We start from the raw sequence: 18,780 nt of genomic DNA on the forward strand, positions 1-18,780 counted from the left end.
TAATATATGCAGAAACAATTGTGAAAAGCCCAAACCATCAATCTTCTCACAAAACAAACATGTCTAGCCATTTCTAGCGAGAGATTTGTTACAAATAAATGAGTCTAGATAAGCACTCATCTCTGCTATTAATTTATCTTCTCAGTCTCTCAGCCCATCCCTCACACACCTTCCAAAAATCCCACTTTCTCATCCTCCTTTTGTTCATCAGAGGCAAAAGCCACAGCTCTCTCTCTCTCTCTCTCTCTCTCTCTCTCTCTCTCTCTCTCTCTCTCTCTCTCTCTCTCTCTCTCTCTCTCTCTCATACACACAAATACATGTTGAAATGCTGGTTTATGCGCCAGTGCGTAGCATTGTTATGAAAAACATCCACATAGTTGTGTCTAAGCACACGTGTGGTCTGTCTTATTTCGTCTGGTGGGGCATCTCACACTGCATACTAATACTCTCTGTTATGCATATTCCCTGTGTAGTTTGTTGGTCAGTAAGACAGCTGCATATGCATTATGCATGAGAGGCATGTTTTGCCAGACTATAGCAGGTGCGGTGGTATTATGGTGTACAGCAGGGAGGAGGCCATGGCATGTTATGACAGGTCACAGGGTGTCATTGTAGGCTGTACCTCGCTCAGGTACAGTGGAATAATGACAGTGTATAGCACAGTATGGGGTGCCGACAGTAATCTGATGTTACAAATATCAAAAACAACAAACTGACTCATTTGATTGCCAGATGAATGTGTAAATTTGAGGGTGAATATTCATATAGATGTACATCTATTCATATAGATGTACATCTATTCATATAGATGTACACATGTTGGTGCTTGTGGTGTGTGTGTGTGTGTGTGTGTATATCCAGTCCAATGTGAAATTAGTAATAATTCATCTTGCATGGTGCTCTTGATTCGTCTGGATTTGGAAAGGTTGAAATATTGAACCGCTGTAAAGTGCGCTTGGGTGCATTTCATACTTTTGACTCTGGGCTGAGAAAAGCTTTGTGGAAAAAGAAGAACAAAGAAGGTGTTATACTGTAATTTGTTGATTTTACTGACATTTCAAAATCCCTAAAAAACAACAACAACAACAAAAAACATTATTAGACTTGCAACTCACTGCTCAGGAGCAAAGCCTAAAGAGCCGGAACCAACTACTCTGCAGAAAGGTATGTCTAAACCAAGACATACATTTAGTCATATATCTTGTTTATGACATACTAATCTAGCTCTCATGAGACAAGGAAATGTGGGAACAAATATATGCAAATGCAAAAAATAGTAGACCAAAACTGTTACAGTATACTGGTTTATGCACACTTATGTTACACAAGTTACAGTACTCGTCTAAAATTATTTATTAAAAATGGTTAAAATTATTTATTAAAAATGGTTTCCACAAAAATTAAGCAGCACATCAGTTTTCAACAATAATAAATAATAAGTTATAATAAGAAATGTTTCTTGAGCACCAAATCAGTATATTAGAATGATTTCTGAAGGATCATGTGACACTGAAGACAGCTTTTTGATGCTGAAAATACAGCTTTGCATCACAGGAATTAATCAAATGTTTAAATATATTCAGAAATAAACACATTTTTTATTTTATTTTTTATAATATTTCACAATATTACTGTTTTTACTGTGTTTTTGATTAACTAAAAAACAATCTTACTGACCAGTAGTGCAGTATAACAGCAGTGTATGTTGTCTCAGATTATCATTTATTTACCAAAAATGAAAGAAAGAAAAATCAAGTTCACTACTAACAAGGATAGCACTTCATTTTCTATCACTTTCTATCACAAGCACTGACCCTGGCGCTCTACACACTAGTCAGTCCAGCCTCAGGACAGCATGCGAGCACTCAATGACAATGGAGCCTTGCTTGATGCTCACTGTGCCTTGTCACTACTGCTGTAAATCCAGCATTAAATCTCTCCTTTGTGGAGACCAGGTGCCCTCAAGGTCCAGGTATGATGCAAAATATTTGAAAAATCACAAAGAAACAACACCCATCTCCCTGGGGCACATGCTACCTGGCCTTCACTTCCACCAGCACCAGCACCCACATCCTTTCATTTTTTTGTTCCTATAATTGTATTTTGTATTCCAGTAATGTTCGATGGCACTTCTGCACTCAGAGGAAAGGAAGAACACAATTTTAGTCTGACATTATCTGCACCATAAGGTTAAGGAATAACATTAAGAGCTAATTATTAAGAAAATGTGCCATAGGTTACACCAAATGTGAGACATGTCGCACCAATCTGAAAATAATTATTATGATGAAGCTGGATATATTACTATATTTATAGTCAAAGTTCACAGATAAACAATTTTGTGACCTTTAGAAGTTGAGCAGGATTAAAAAAGACCCATTGCCATTGGATGGAACATGGAGACTTTGTCTCTCCTACACAAAATGTTACACACACACACACACACACACACACACAGAGAGAGTGAGAGAGTGTGAGAGAGAGAGAGAGAGAGAGAGAGAGAGAGAGAGAGAGAGAGAGAGAGAGAGACGCAGAACATCAAAAGACCCACTGCACGCAATCCAATGATGTGAATGTTCATATAACATTCATAAGACTTATTTGCGGGTCCAAGAATTCATTAAAAACAGGCTCTTCACACGAAGAGGTTTTCAATACAGGAGGAATCCAAATAAATCCCTCCACACATTTGATCAAATATTCAACAGGGAAAATTGACAGCACTCAGGTTGAGTAATAAAAGAGCAAAGTGAAAATACTATTGAATTTCTTTCTTTTCTTTTAAAATGTGTCTTTAAGTCTGAATCTGGAAATCTGAAATAACAGAAATACAAACTCATTATTAACAACAGACAGCAATATGAATGGAAACACAGAGGTAAGCTATATGTCGGTGCCTGCTCATGCCTGCGCACTAGCACTGGTTAGACAATCTATAATTTAATACTGTATGCAGATATCACAACAAACACTGGATCTAGAGAGCAAAAGAACTGTCTAGAATGAAGACTGTTGTTCTCTACCTACTTACTTCCAGTTTATTCATGTTCCCACACATGATTTACATCCAAATCTATATAAACTAGACAAATCCACTCTATGAAGAAACTAAAAACTGTTACATTTAACTTGCTAGCACAAGAGAGAAAAACTCAATTATTAGCAAACAGATAAATAAAAAGAATGTCTGCGATGAAGAAAATGAGTTCATATAAATGCAAACAAAATTGTTTTTATAAAAGCCCTAGGATTTCAGTGGAGCTTTTAAAAAGCAGTATTTGTATTCTCATGATGAAGCAATAAAACTTCTGTTTGCTGCCTTCTGTTTGATGAATACAAAGTCCCCTTTTCACATTAGCCTTTGTTTGACCATTATTAGAATCAAAGGCAGCCTGTGGATCAAGTAGAAAGAATGGAAAGAATGGAGTTCCACATAATGGCAGCACTGCAGACAGGACATATTTAAAGCTGTCATTTTGACTTCCTCTAGGTCAAAAGACAGACATCAGTGATAAACGCGACAGAAATGGATGTAAATTGAGCAGCAAATTAAGGTAAAGGCAGATATTGTTGATAGCCCTACTGATGAAACAGAAGCTGTAAGGCTGATTTTGTGTTTTGAAAAGTCAATATTAAATGATCATTCATTTGACTTCTTTTGACCATTATTGTGACTTCTTGAACATGTATGATTGCTTAATAGCAGCGATCCAACACAATTTCAATGTGTAACTATTTTATATTTTGGCAAATTCATGGGGAATTTTCATGAATTTGTAGGATATCGGATTTTTTACAATCTGCTTACAGTACCCCCACTGAGGGTTAGGTTTAGGGGTGGACCTTCATGCTTAGTTGATTTATGTTTTCTCATGAGATTGGGTAAAGCAGTCTGAAAATAATCTATTCCAGTAGTTCTATAGGATTGTCTCCAGTGCTGCAGAAATGTGTAAATGTGTATAGGATTATCCTTGCATGTTTATCAGTAACCAATGAGTGGTAGCCAAACATTTGAGTGGGGCAAATGCTGGTATGTTAAAAAAAAATACATGCTCAAACAGACATGCTGAAGTTCAGCATGTGACATTGAACATCTTGTCAGGAACTAAACCTGCTTTGCTGATTTTTTTCATTCTTCTCTCTCACATTTCTCCTATATATAGCTCTTTTCATTAAAATTTATTTTTTCATTCACTTCCATAACAATGACATGAATAACACGCTTTACTTCTGTTACTAATGTTTCAGTTATTCACTTAATTGTGATCATTTATAAAAGCAACATCACTACATTGGCAAAGCCTCTTTTGCTGTTAGTTATAGCTTTCTCTTATTGTTGTCTGCGAAACTTGTGATATAAAAATTACTGCAACATCAAAAAAAGTGTCAAGTGATGTTTCCTGATGTAAGCAAACAAGCAAAGGCAACTTTTCACAAGAACAATCAGTGTAAACATATTCACACTTGCTGGATAAAATCCAAACAGATTGAACCTGTCACATAATTCTCTATTTTATAAAATAGAGATTGTTATATTGTGCCATGCAACTTTTTTGAATAAATAAATAAATAAAGCAGTTCCCAGTGTTCTCAGGGCTGGTTTGAGTTCCTATAGAAACACAGTTTTTTCAGTGTTTTCATCCATGAAGAAAGGAAAGCAGAGAAAGCAAGAGAAAGTCAGAGAAAGAAACATGTGGATAGGCACTAAAAGAGAGCCTGGAAGCCAGTGGAGTAAAAACAGGGTAGAAAGAGAAAGAGGGAAAGAGAGAGAATGGTGGGGAATGAAAGAGAGGGAAGACGAGTGACGGGAGCAGGGCGGGCTCTAGCCTCCCAGACACGCACAATGATTCCAGTTCAGGAACAAATTGGCCAATTTTTCATGGCATGCCCCTTGGCAGCCTCATCTATTTCAGCTTTTTATATTTATTTTCAGATTTCTGTAGCAAGCATTCATCTAGACTGAGGAGACAACTACGCAACTCTTGTTTGGATCTGGCTCATGTTCACACACAACCTGTTCTCAGTCAAATCACTGTTATTTTCTTGAGAAGATGCGGATGTTGTTTTGTGGAAAGCGCTTAAAGACCCCCTGTGGTGAAAATCAAGTTTATACTGTTGTTTATATGCCTATGTGGTGTTTTTAACATGCTTTAAGACTAACCGTGTGCAAATTCATGTCAACACCATTGCTGAGTATTTTCTCCTTAAAACTGCAGTGAAAAAAAGAAAAAGTCTAAAAACACGGTTGACATCACTGGTGTTTCTTACGTCACAAACTACCTGGTGACCAATCACATCAACTTGCAGGCAGGCTTAAGCATTTCATCATTACTAGGCTGAGAAGCAGGGGAGTCTCAAGAGAAGCCGGGTTATCCCGGTATATTTTTCTGTTGAAATGAAAAATCGGGTACATTTATCAATAATGCAGGTGAATTATGTAAATGATGTATATTACGATGTTATGATGAACTATATGCCTTTCTGCACTGACTTTCTTAGTTGTTCAAAGCGTTTATAAGGATACTGAATTTTAGAAGGCAACTTTCTGACTCTGAGATGGTGAATGGGAACATGGATTGTGTAACATTATCAACACACTATTAACTGTTTGATAACGTAATCAAGCAAAAGGCTAATCATATCAATTACCGCTGTGTCCGATGCTGTAGAGAGCGATACATAAACCGCATTACCATTGATACATCGACTTGTAGATGAGCCTGTATGACTGAGTGGAGGTCAGTCTCATTTGTATACTCATGGATCTGCAATAGTTACATTCAAGCTAAGACATGAATACATTTTTTTCCACAGAATAAAAAAAAAAAAAAAAAAAAAAAAAATCATTTTGGTGATCAAAGGTGAGTTTTAAGGTATCAAATTATTGACTACAGGGGGACTTTAAATATTCCAGGTCTAAATTAAGCTGATGGTATTTTGCCAATGCATGATGAATGATGAAGAAAGAGAGGGAGAGAAAGATGAAGATAACAACAAAGCACCTTCTATAGTGTCCAGTCAAAATGGATACCATGGGATAACGTAGAAACTTTATCTTTTGTTTGTCTGAATCTGGGCAGTGGATATTCAGGGATCTTTTAAATAAATATGAAAGATAAAAATGTTACATTTAAAAATGATACAAGGTAAAACAAATATTAAATTATTAAATATTGCTGGATATAATACAAAACGTCTCTACTAACTGTCCCATGCCACAGTCATGCCCAAAGTTTAAAATATATAGTTAAAAATGGTCCCTTCAGGCTTTATATTATATAACAGTTGTATCACTGACTTCTTTCCATTTCAATGAAACATTGAAAGTTTCCTAAGGCCTGAAAAAAAAAATGTAAATGAGTGTTCTTTGTTGCTGAATAAACTATAATTTTGCGGTTAATTTATGCATGATGTTGTTTGATTTATGCAGGTGCAGATTTGAATGGTTTTAATTGTGACAAATACCAGACATGGAAAAAACTAGTTAGAAAGACAAAGTTACAAAAAGCATTACTAAGCATTTACTAAAAAAAAGCCCACTCCTAAAGTGCGAATGTGTCTTAAAGGGGTTATTCACCACTTGAAAGATAAGGCTTTTAATAAAAATGGGCTGTTAAAGGGATAGTTCACCCAAAAACGAAAAAAACATGGACAGACAACTTCAAATTAAGCTCTGCGGCTCGCGATGACACATTGATGTCTTAAGACACGAAACGATCGGTTTCTGAGAGAAACCCAACGGTATTTATGCAATTAATTCACCTCATATCAGACGAATGTCTTCAGCTCTCCAGACTGCCAATACTTCCCGTGAGTGAGGTCAAAATTTCGGCCGGGTCATAGATATATACATAGATACCTCATTAGTGCTTGCGTGGATCGCTCGAATGAGGAATCTACGTATACATATCTATGACCCGGCCGAAATTTTGACCTCACTCACGGGAAGTGATGGCAGTCTGGAGAGCTCTAGACATTCGTCTGATATGAGGTGAATTAATTGCATAAATACCGTTGGGTTTCTCTCAGAAACCGATCGTTTCGTGTCTTAAGACATCAATGTGTCGTCACGAGCCGCGGGGTTTAATTTGAAGTTGTCTGTCCATGTTTTTTTTACTCTAATAGAATTAGACCCCATTGACAAGCATTATATGAGTGACACACAGCAACGGTTGGAGTTAAAAATCTTAATTTGTGTTCTACTGAAGAAACGAAGACACCTACATCTTGGATGCCTTGGGGGTAAGCAGATAAACATGAAATTTTCGTTTTTGGGTGAACTATCCCTTTAATACAGTAGAAAGGTGAAATGGGTACTACACCAAGAGATACATCAAAGAAAATGGGCGGTGACACTCCCTTATTAAGGACAGTGCATATAAAGACAAGATGCACATACATTATAAAAAGATGATTAAACAATAAATAGCATCAAAGGCATTCAAATTCATTTCAAAACTAAACTTTTGGGCTTCCTTCATCTTTCCGACAGGGTTAGAGCGAGAGAGACCAAGTGTATGTGGGGGAGCTTTTGGAAGATGGATTTGAGGCATTAATGTTCAGTCATTTTGTTAAGATACAGTAAGCTGTGCAAGATTCAAGGCCAAACAATTTGTCATACACACAAACTAGCTTTAAGATATAAGAATGTGAAGGACGTGTTTGGCTGCACAGTGCCCTACAGTATTAGAAGACATTGATGTGTAAATATACACATGTAGCCTACGTGGACTTGTGAATGTGAGATTTAGATTTTAACAGCAGGCTCAATTCAAAGTGCAACTGCATTCATCACAAGGAAGGTACAAGGCACGCATTTGCATTAAACAAACAATTGCACAGAAGTTCATCAAATATTCAACATAACACACACACACATATAACCACGAGCAACAAAAACAACTGGGTTTGGAGGTCGCAGAGTCTTTCTGATCATCTTCATTATTCTGAAAGCAAAAACACTGGGGAGACATTGTTTTCCACTCTTCTTTGAATCAGTGATTCCTTATTGACTGAAGGAATAAAGGATATGAGGAATATGAACCAGCTATCGTTGAGACACACACACACACACACACACACACACACACACACGCACACACACACACACACACACACACACACACACACACACACACACACACACACACACACACACACACACACACACACACACACACACACACACACACACACACACACACACACACACACACACACACACACACACACACACACACACACACACACACACACACACACACACACACACACACACACAGATCACATTAATGAGCATCATCCTGGTTGTCAGGCGGTTCTAAAGCTGTAGACAGACTGCCTGCTTCCTCATGACCGGCAAGGATCAACCTTTCACACACACAGACCATCATTAGCATACTTCAGCGCTTCCGTCCCAAGCCAATTTTCCAAGATCAGCTTTCTAGTCTGCTGCTTAATGGTCAAGAATGAGACAGAGTTGGTTTAAGCTGATTCTAAATGTGTAACCAGAGAGAACAAGTTTAAAGGGAGACATTAAAATTCCTAAGATGTTCACAAAAGAGGTGCATGCTGGGTAAGGAGACACAGTAATGGGAAAGAGCAACAGGGAGCTACACAAATGACACATGCTTCCACTGCATTTGTGTCGGTGTGTCTGTGTGTGTGTGTGTGTGAGAGAGAGAGAGACGCAGAGGACGAGTCTCCAACTGAGTCTGTTTGTTCTGTACCTCTGTTGAGACGTGTGTGTGTGTGTATGTGTGTGTGTGTGTGTGTGTGTGTGTGTGTGTGTGTGTGTGTGTGTGTGTGTGTGTGTGTGTGTGTGTGTGTGTGTGTGTCCAATTAGGGGCAGTAGTGGTCTGGCACTGAGATTCTTAAACACACACAGTATAATACTGTTTAATGAACCCTTTCAGGCCAGAATCAAATTCTAGGGACACAAAAATAGGGACATTCTTAATCTCTACTCTAAATGCAGCCATAAATGATAATCGATCAAAAAAAAAAGTGAATGATCTTCTTTTTTTTTTGCACACCAAGGCTGCATTTATTTGATTAAAAATACAATAAAACAGTAATATTGTGAAATGTATTACATTTAAAATTTGTTTTCTGTTTTAATATCGCCATCACTGCAGTCCTCAGTCACATTATCCTTCAGAAATCATTCTAATATGCTGATTTGATGCTCAAGAAACATTTCTTATTATTAATGTTGAAAACAGTTGTTGCTTATCATATATTTTTTCAGGTTTGAATCTTTAAAAGAACAGCATTTATTTGAAAAAATAACAACATATATATATTATAATATTTTGTAACATTATAAATGTATTTAATTTCACTATCTAACTTTCACTTTACTTTTCACTATAACAGTACAGTCACAAAATCCAAATAATTATACAGATGGATCTGTTCTAAATTGCTTTAAGAAAACTTAAAGCAAAATTATAGCATTATCATGTAGTTTCATGTTGTTTTTAAGACATGATTTCTTCAAATTATATATTATTTTAATTTTAATAAATAATTTTATATTGTAGTTTTATAAATATAATTGTAATTTACAACATTTATTTGATGATTATTACTGAAATCCCATAAAGCAGTTTAGTGTTTAATGTTGTATCTAGGCTTTACCTCATATGCTATACATAAAGACTCACTGTCCATTATTGAACATTTCATTACAAATACTCTACAATATCACATTGTGACTGGATATCAATATAATAGTTTGAATTATGACATATTTTTTAATTGTTTCAGAGGCCGCCATGCTTCATTTCAAAATACGTTTTTTTGTTGTTGTCTTGATATGTCGCTAATACAGTTGGCTAGTTGACTTGAACTATGCAGCATTCAATACAAAAATCCTTTGGAAAAAACATTGGAATGAACATAGGGTCTGAAAGGGTTAACAGACCGGCTACAAAAGTGCTTCAGCACTGCATGTGTGTTTCAGTTACATTTGACCCAAAATAACATACAATAAAACTGGATAAAACTTTCCAGTTGTGAGGAGAGGAAGAGATGGGAAAAAGAGCCAGGAGCAAAAGAGGAAAGGGGTGGAATAATCAGCATGTAAACCTGTGGTGCAGGACATGAAAGAACATTCACTGTCACCTTCAGTCACAGCTGGGACCTTCAACCCAGCAGCCATATAACTGCAACATAGGACATCATTAAACATGCATAGGTATGCTTAAAATGGATAACAGGACCTTAGTTTCTCCACCATGTAATTTAAGTTACCAAAATGCAAGAAACCCACATGACTTCCATCAGCACACCTGCATTATGTTTGAACTATCCTAACACAGGGAGAGAGAAAGAGAGAGAGAGAGAGAGGGAGAGAGAGAGAGAGAGAGAGAGAGAGAGAGAGAGAGAGAGAGAGAGAGAGAGAGAGAGAGAGAGAGAGAGAGAGAGAGAGAGAGAGAGAGAGAGAGAGAGAGAGATTCAGAGCAGATAAACCCTCTCTGTCTGACATCATCTGTAAAAATAATAACAGATTTCCAGAAAATATCATTTGCCAAAGATGAGTGCCAGTATGCGCACAAATAGACTCCTGCCATCAAGCTGTCATTTTTCAAACATCAACTTGGCAATAAGCAATAACAAGGGAAACAAGAACAAAAGACGAATGTCATAATTCAGTGTGGGAATGTCAGAGAACAACACAGCAGCACAATCACAAACTGTCAATCAACTGAAAGTGACCTTAATGCACTTCAGCACTAAAGGAAATGAGAGTGAACACCAGAAAGAAGATCCTCAAGCACTCGCAAAACAAATAGCTTGGGGATTCCTCAGTGTCATGACATGCAAAAGAGGAAAATTACCTCTTAACTCTTTGTGCATTCTCCTTTAATGTAAAACTGTAAAGTTATTCTATAGCTCATCGGCAGTGATAAATCAGGAGAGGTCTATTGGGAATCCTTTGGGATTGCAAATCAAATCCACTCACATTAATGTCAATACAGATAGTGGGGTACAAGTCTGAGAGTAAGAGTCAAAATCCTTCTACTTTTTGTTTTTTAGTTGATCTATTACAATTTATATTATAAAGCTCTTATGTCTTACATTACTGCATATATTACATACAGTAAATAAAGCTTATTGGCATCTATGATTCCATGCAGAACATCCATGGAACCCTTCCATCGCACAAAACATTCTTAGAGGAAAACGTTTTTTTTCCTTCAGATTATTAAATTGTTCTTCACACAATGAAAAAAGGGTTCTTTTAAGGACTGTTAAGGAGAGGTATTTCGGGGATCCCAAATTGGTTTTTCTATGGCATCGCTGCCCCCTTTTGGAAACGTTATTTTTAGGACACCGAGTGAGTCAGTACTGCCACTGGTGGGTGCCCCCACAAAGAAACAGGTTCAATTCAAGTGTCCATGTCACAAACTGATTAATTACCAAGAAATAGGGCAGAATCTTGTATACTTATGAAGTTCAGATCTGTGTGTGTGTGTCTTGGCAAGATGATTAAAACGTTTCTCATCATCCATCTCCCTTTCCCAAGAGGAGACGGTTCAGTTTAACACTGCAGCCAAAATTCCATATCAGCTGAGAGCAGACACAATCAATCCATCTGTAAGCCCTCAAAGACACTCCACGTCATCATGAATTTATCTGTAACCTTATCACCCTTTTTTCCCCAGCTACAATCATTTTATCCTCAAACACTTTGGCTGCCGTCCAGGTGTGATTAAACTATTTCAGAGTGCAGTCACAGCCAATCTATCTCATAGAAAAAAAATCAATCAAATATAACAAAAGTGTCCCTGGGTCCCAATTTGCATATAATCCATCCTAAAAAGTATTGAGATAGAATTAGTATCAAATCATAGAAAAAAATCCCGGATGGTCTACTATTTTCAGTGTATGTTCAAAGTGTGCATCTTATGTTTATTTATTGAATGCATAGGAGAGACCGGGCATGGTTAACACTGTCAGTCAGAGTTAACAGTCAAAAATGAGCCATAGGGGTTGAGTTATCACTGTCATACACATGAGCACCAAGAGCTTGTGAGACTAAAATATAAAAGATTTAGAGGGGAAAAAAGGTTAGAAATTAAAGTGAGGTAAGAATTTAGAGAGTATTATATCAAAGTTTGAGACACTAAAACACAGAGTTTAGACACTGAATCAAAATGTGTTACATGTTGCATTTGTGGGTGCTCTTGTGTATCAAACTGACTGTTGTATTGATCTGACAGTCTGAGGTTAGACTAGGCTACAAAAAATAAATAAATTAAGAGCTCCAGTACAGAGTGTGCTGCATGAGTCTGTCTTTTTACATGAATCATATTGTTTCGTTTTTTACCTATTGAGCTTAATACATTAACACATAAAGATATAGAAGCAGATTCAAAAGGTATAAGTTTGTATTAACTACTGTCCGCATTTTTACATGCATCATTAAGCAAAAACCTCAGCAGACTCTTGGCACGAAAAAGCCATGACTGGCAGATCTTCAAGGATGTGCTGCCGTTTATTTTCTCGTCAGTACAGCGGGATAGCGTAAATGAAATGAGATTAATCTAAAGGAGGAATAATGAATCAAGGGGAGTGAAAATGATAGGAGGCACATAACTGTCCAGGGAGGCAGTCATTTAAAACCTAATGCAGGCAAATATGAGGAAAGAACAGCTGTTTTAAAACTACAGTAACAAACTAACATAAAATTTATATACATTTTTGTTCTACACAAGACAGTGTTTCATAAACTCTGCATCCAATTAAAACACTTCTGCATGCTATACAGGCTTGTCCTTGGTATGATTTATAAAGGCTCTCGCAAATCAGAGCCACAAAATGAAACTCAAAAGTATACGCATGACCTTTAAAGTGTTGTGGGTATAATTAACACACATTTATCTAATGTCAACAGATAATTATAGAAAGCCGAGCTTAAATAATGACAGACGCAAAAAGTGGGTTAGTGGGGGGAATACTGATTACATTTAAAAAAAAAAAAAAAAAAAAAAGTTAAAGTCTATCTGACCAAGGGAAGTGTTTAGGAAAACAAAGTGAGGCTACTGCTACAGGCGCACTTCGGCTTTCAATTCAGATTTATTTGTATAGAAATTTGTCAAACATGAATTGTCTCAAAGCAACTTTTTAGTCTGATGCCTAGACTGAGCACAAGGGAGGAAAATAAATGAAGAAAAACTCCCATAATAAATCAAAGCTGCAATGGGACATGCCTTTTCTTCCTTTTGGCATTAAAGAATAGAGTCCTGATCATCAGACACTGTAGTACAGTGAAGGCATTGAATTTTGTCTTTTATTGACTGGTTATGCTAAATCAGGTCAGACCAATCCATTTTATCTCTCACAAATTCCACGTAATGGCAATGATGACAAGAGGCCAAACTGTGTGTGAAAATAAATCAGCGACATTTATCAGTGTTATAGATCTCTACGCAAGGTCAGGGACATAAACAAGGTCACTGTGACATCAACATTTTTATTATAGGGTCGGATTCTAATGCAACTACTGCATGGTTACGGAAATCATATAAGAATTTAAATTCACATTTTCAAGCAGTGTGTTTTAGTAGGTCTGAGTGTGTTAGTTTATAGGTTAGTGTTCCTTTATTGGTGTGAGGGGTGTGTGTGTGTGTGTGCATAGGCACACATTACACATGTGTTTTAGGGCCAGATTTACTAAACATGGCAAATTAACATGAATTCCCAAAAAAAAGCAGATGGGAGTGGAAAGTTCTGCGTGTGATCTACTGATGATGCGCAAATTAAAGCACACAGACGCAGATGGATTGTTTCCATAAAGACCAACGCAATCAAGAGCAGCGCAATTTAGCATCTCATTTAAAACATGCTTTTTTTGGGTGGTAAATAATGGCACAAATACTAGTACATTGACGAGAGAGCGCAAACCTTAGAAAATCACCTTGCATGATTGAATTAAATCTCCTCCCATTAATTGTGCGTCTGAAAGGGGAACTCCTACAAATGCATATTCAATAAGGTCAACCGCAAAAATAACCCTGTCCACAAATTTTTTACTGTGTGTCTTTAGCAAATCCTGACAGAAGTTTAATGCCAAAAGAGAGTTTGCGCTGGAGCAAGCTGTTAGTAAATCTGACCCTAAAGCTCATTACGAGTTAAAGAGCCCATGACCAAAGAAGCAATTTGTAATACTTATTCTTGGCTAAACTATGGACTGCTTAATTGAGTCCATAATCTTTTAAAGCTTGAAAAAAATCAAGTAAATAAATAAATAATCTTCGTTTTCAGCATTTAAGGACACGATTAATAAAAAAAAAAAAGCTCTGCCGTTTTTAAGACTTCTAGGCATAAAAGAGTGTTTATGTGTCTATAGTTAATAATTTGCAAAATGTGCTTCTTAATTTGAATGCAAATTCTAGTTGATGTTGGAGAAATGTCAATGTTCATATTTTGAAGTGTAACATATAGCATGGATGAGTTAATTTGCTTATAACATCAACAATATTAATAATAATATAAAACATCAGCACTACTACTACTACTATTACTACTACTAATAATAATAATAATAATAATAATAATAATAATAATAACATGTTTGAAACCAGTCTTTCAAATAATCCAATATTTGTTTACCTCTTATAAAACCATGATCAACAGATCAAGATCCCTCTGCACTTCAGGTACTGTATCACAGTGGATTAGCATGCCAATTTACAGTAAAGTCTCACAGTCTATGAGCATTATGTCTGGATAAACCCAGATAGGACAACTAAAAATCCCTTACCAAAGAATGAGAAAATGTGAATAAATCCTGCTAAATTCTTAAAGATAAAGCAGCTATGAGAAACAAGTGAACATCTCTTGGCTTTTATCTCTCCTCCCTCTTTCCCGGCTCTATGAGAACTTTCACCCAGAGGAACATCATTCCATTAGCCAGTCACGCTCGTGGAGGCGGCCTTGCTGCTTTCCCGACTGGAAGCACTGAACACTGGTTTGCTTCACTCGCTTTCCAATGCATGTATTAAACTCCCAAATGTCAGAGATAGCCACTGTCTTTTATATCTGTTTTAGCTCGGTTTCAGGACACTGAGCAAGGAGATTTTAATCTCGGGCCTCATGCTCTGACTACAGCTGCTGAAGTAATGGGAGTTTTTCCAACAGAACGAGTCCCTGAGAATGGGGACTTCTCTGATGCAAACGTTCACAAAACACGCACCACAGTGGGTGAGAACTATATCTGGAAAGCTGAGGTGGACAGTAACGAAGTACATTTACTTGAGAACTGTACTTAAGTACACTTTTTGAGTATCTGTACTTTACTTAAGCATATTTTTTTTAGGGAAACTTTTACTTTAACTTCACTACATTTGAAAGATAAATATCTTACTTTTTACTCCACTACATTTCTATCAAGGTCCTCGAAGTCGAAAGTCGTTTCTGTAGCAGCTTTGCAAGTCAGTGGATGATTTTTTTCTTTTTTGAACATTAATCAGTTTATGGCAAAAATATTTTCTGAAAAGATTAAAGATTAGTTTCGTTGGCATACACTTGATGAATGTCTCATAAAATGTTAAAAAATGTAAATGTCTGGGAGAAAGAGAAGAGCAGACATATGGATGAATCTGAAAAAGCATGATGAAAGAGCTCAGTTCAGTCTGTTTTTTTGTGCCTCTGAGATGCCTGAGCACGAGTACTGAATAGAGCTTTCTTTCGCGTTTTTTTCGCACATAAACAGACCAATACACAAAATGTCAAAATTTTCATTTTGGAAAGTATTCACGTAAACAAACTTGATTATGTCTTAAGTGAACGTAAACAGTTGGGGGAATATTGGATGTGTATCAGTGTATTGGATCCGTGCATTTGGCCTTAAAGTGACAGCAGCTTTGTAAAGAGCTTTGTAACTTTTAAACAAGTATTTAAATTAGTTCAAGGTAGTCGTATGCTAGCATGTTGGATGGAGCATCACTGACTGGCTTAAACCACCACGATGGCATAGCGTGCATTCATACGACAATGCAACAATAATAAAAATAATGCATTGACATAAAAAAGGAAATTTACTTTTGATACTTAAGTACTTTTAAAAACAAGTACTTCTGTACTTTTACTTAAGTAAAAATATTTTTTTACAACTTTCACTTGTAACGGAGTAACATTTTACCAGTAGTACTTTTACTTTCACTCGAGTAATGGAGTTGTGTACTTTGTCCACCTCTGCTGGAAAGGCTATGTTACACCATTTAACTGAACACAGAAAACACTATGTAAAGTAAAATTATTTAAGTTTCATTGAACAAAATTTGTTTGTGACCTTTAAATTATGGAAGCATCCAGTTTGGATTACATTCAGCAGGTAAAGGCCATGAAGTCAAGCTTAATAATATTTCATATTTATGTAAATGCTTCAAACGATGCAGAATCTGCAAACGAACCATAAAAGTATAACAACATTTCTCTGATAAAGTAGAAACGTCCTGCTTTCTTATTTTCAAGGCCATTTACCATGAATGAACTTTCCCTGTATCTCTAGCGTGGACAAATCACACATTATTTCCTGAATAATTACTTGCTGGAGTTCCAGCAAGAGATAACATGGGACAATGGAAGTGAAATTTATGCCGTTTGAAATTAAACTGTTTGCTTAAACTCTTTGTCTGAACGGCGCAAGCTATTAACAAAATGAAGGAAGGCACTGAACTCCGTTGAATCCATTACTGCAGAATCAGCTGCTGTTAATTCCACTGCTGAATATTTCTAATTAGAGACCGAGAAAAGATACTGCTCATCTTCGTTAAGGGACTTGGAAATGTGATTTAATGGAGGTCAGATATATTAGAGACAAGGATAGCTTTATTTGCAACTACTGTCGGACTTGTGTTTCTGTTTTTCCCTCTGACACTTTTTTCCTTTCTGTGTCTCTTGCTTTCCTTCACGCTCGGTTGAGCTCAGCTCTGTAGAAATGAGGGGGCCAGACGCTTTGGTTTTGGATCAGTGGCGTTTGATCCTGCTCCTCTACGCTGGGACCCTGTCTAACGCCATACTGATTGACATTGTGTAGTTGTACGGTGACCTGTGAGGTGTAGCAGCGCATTCACTATCACTGTCTCTCTCTCTCTCTCTGTCTCACAAACCGAGACACATTTCGATTTATAAGTACACACCAAGATAGGGCTAAGCAATACAGCTCTCAAGTATAAACACTGCGGTCCTATGGTTTTATCAGACATTTGTTTGTTTGAGCATCCAGACACAGGAACATTAACACAACCAATGGTGTAAGTTTAGGGCGGGACTATATGTTTGTCCACCCAATGCAAGACAGGGGGAGTGTTTTCAAAAATAAATGTTCAAAAATAATGATTATAAATTATATAATTAATTAATTAATTAATTAATTAAAAAAAATGTGTTCATAAAAATGACTTATATAGCAATAAAGAGATACACAAATTATAATAAAATATTATTATTATTATTATTATTATTATTATTATTATTATATAATTATATTTATAAAAACAACATTTATAAATATTGATTTTTATAAATATAAACAGAATATAAAAAATATTCTTTATAATAAAATATTTTTAAAAACAAGAAAAACAAAAGGAAGTCCTGCATACTCTCAATACTTGCCATAGTGTGCAAGACTTTCTTTTGTTTATCAGATTCTTCACTTTTTTGGTTTTCTTTCCTAAGCACCTATCTATTACCTACAGGTGTGCGGGTATTAAGATATTCAACATATCTTATGTATATTCAACATACAGTATCTCCAAGCCATCCAAAAAAGTATTTATAAATAAAGTATAAATAATTATATACGTATATAGATAGCCTTAGTGAAGTAGCACACAATGCACCGTTTCTGTGTGTAGAACAGCATCATAATGATATAAAGCCAAGCAGAGCATTGTGAGAAGTGTGTGATTATGATGAATAGCATCGTAATATGACAACTAGGCCTACTGTCCAGCAGCACAAGTATCAATTCTGTGAGTCAGAGTTGTAATGTGTTGCCAGCTAACAGTAGAGGCTTTCCCTGCGGCTCACTGTAAGTGCCCCATGGGCAGCGCCATCAGTGAGGACACTCAAGTTTTGCTCCTTAGAAGCCTGAAAGTGTCTGTTTTCATAGAAGCCACTTTTTCCCAGACACTGCAGAAAGAGCATGTATTGTCCTGCCCTGTTCAAAACGCTCTTTGTGTTGGCAGTCAAGGTACGGTCGTCTGAGATTTACAGATAAAGGAGTCTGATGTGAGAAAGAGGTTCCATCAGGAGTGACTGTGGAGTAACAATTCCTTTCCTTGTCTCCTGAAGTCAACACTTACAGTAGTTACTTCCCGTGCAATTCACTTCACAGCCACAAACATCAAAACACAGCCATGTCCTCAAACATACGGCATCTCATTTTGAATGACTGTTATTTTCCTGTTAATTATTAATATTGTGCATTGTGACTAGAGCTGAGGACAGATTTTGATGTGTCTCTGCTAAATTGCCTATTACAGACAGCTAGCACTTATTCAGCTGTGACGTCTGTGTGTGTTCATGTTTAAGAGGTTGTGAGGAGATTACTAATGAGCCGGAGATCCCTGTAAACTTCATTAGAATGACTTTGACACGCTCGAACATGTCATAGTTGCTCTAGGGTGATCATTACCATCAATCTCCATAAGGGAGGAAGAAAAAAATGTGCATGACCTTAAACTCCTCACATTTAATTATACCTGCACACAATCACAGGACATATTTATTAGCTGTGTTTGAATACATTCTAATATCAAG

The 18,780-nt window shown here is 36.6% G+C and overlaps 1 protein-coding gene across 2 annotated transcripts in view; it reads right to left on the minus strand.

Moving 5' to 3' along the window:
• Positions 1 to 18,780, minus strand: part of sorcs2 (sortilin-related VPS10 domain containing receptor 2) — a 219,534-nt gene that overhangs the window by 87,618 nt on the left and 113,136 nt on the right. The gene's annotated exons all lie outside the window — the stretch shown is intronic.

Source organism: Gobio gobio (assembly GCF_949357685.1).
Source record: "Gobio gobio genome assembly, chromosome: 2".
Taxonomy (NCBI): Eukaryota; Metazoa; Chordata; class Actinopteri; order Cypriniformes; family Gobionidae; genus Gobio; species Gobio gobio.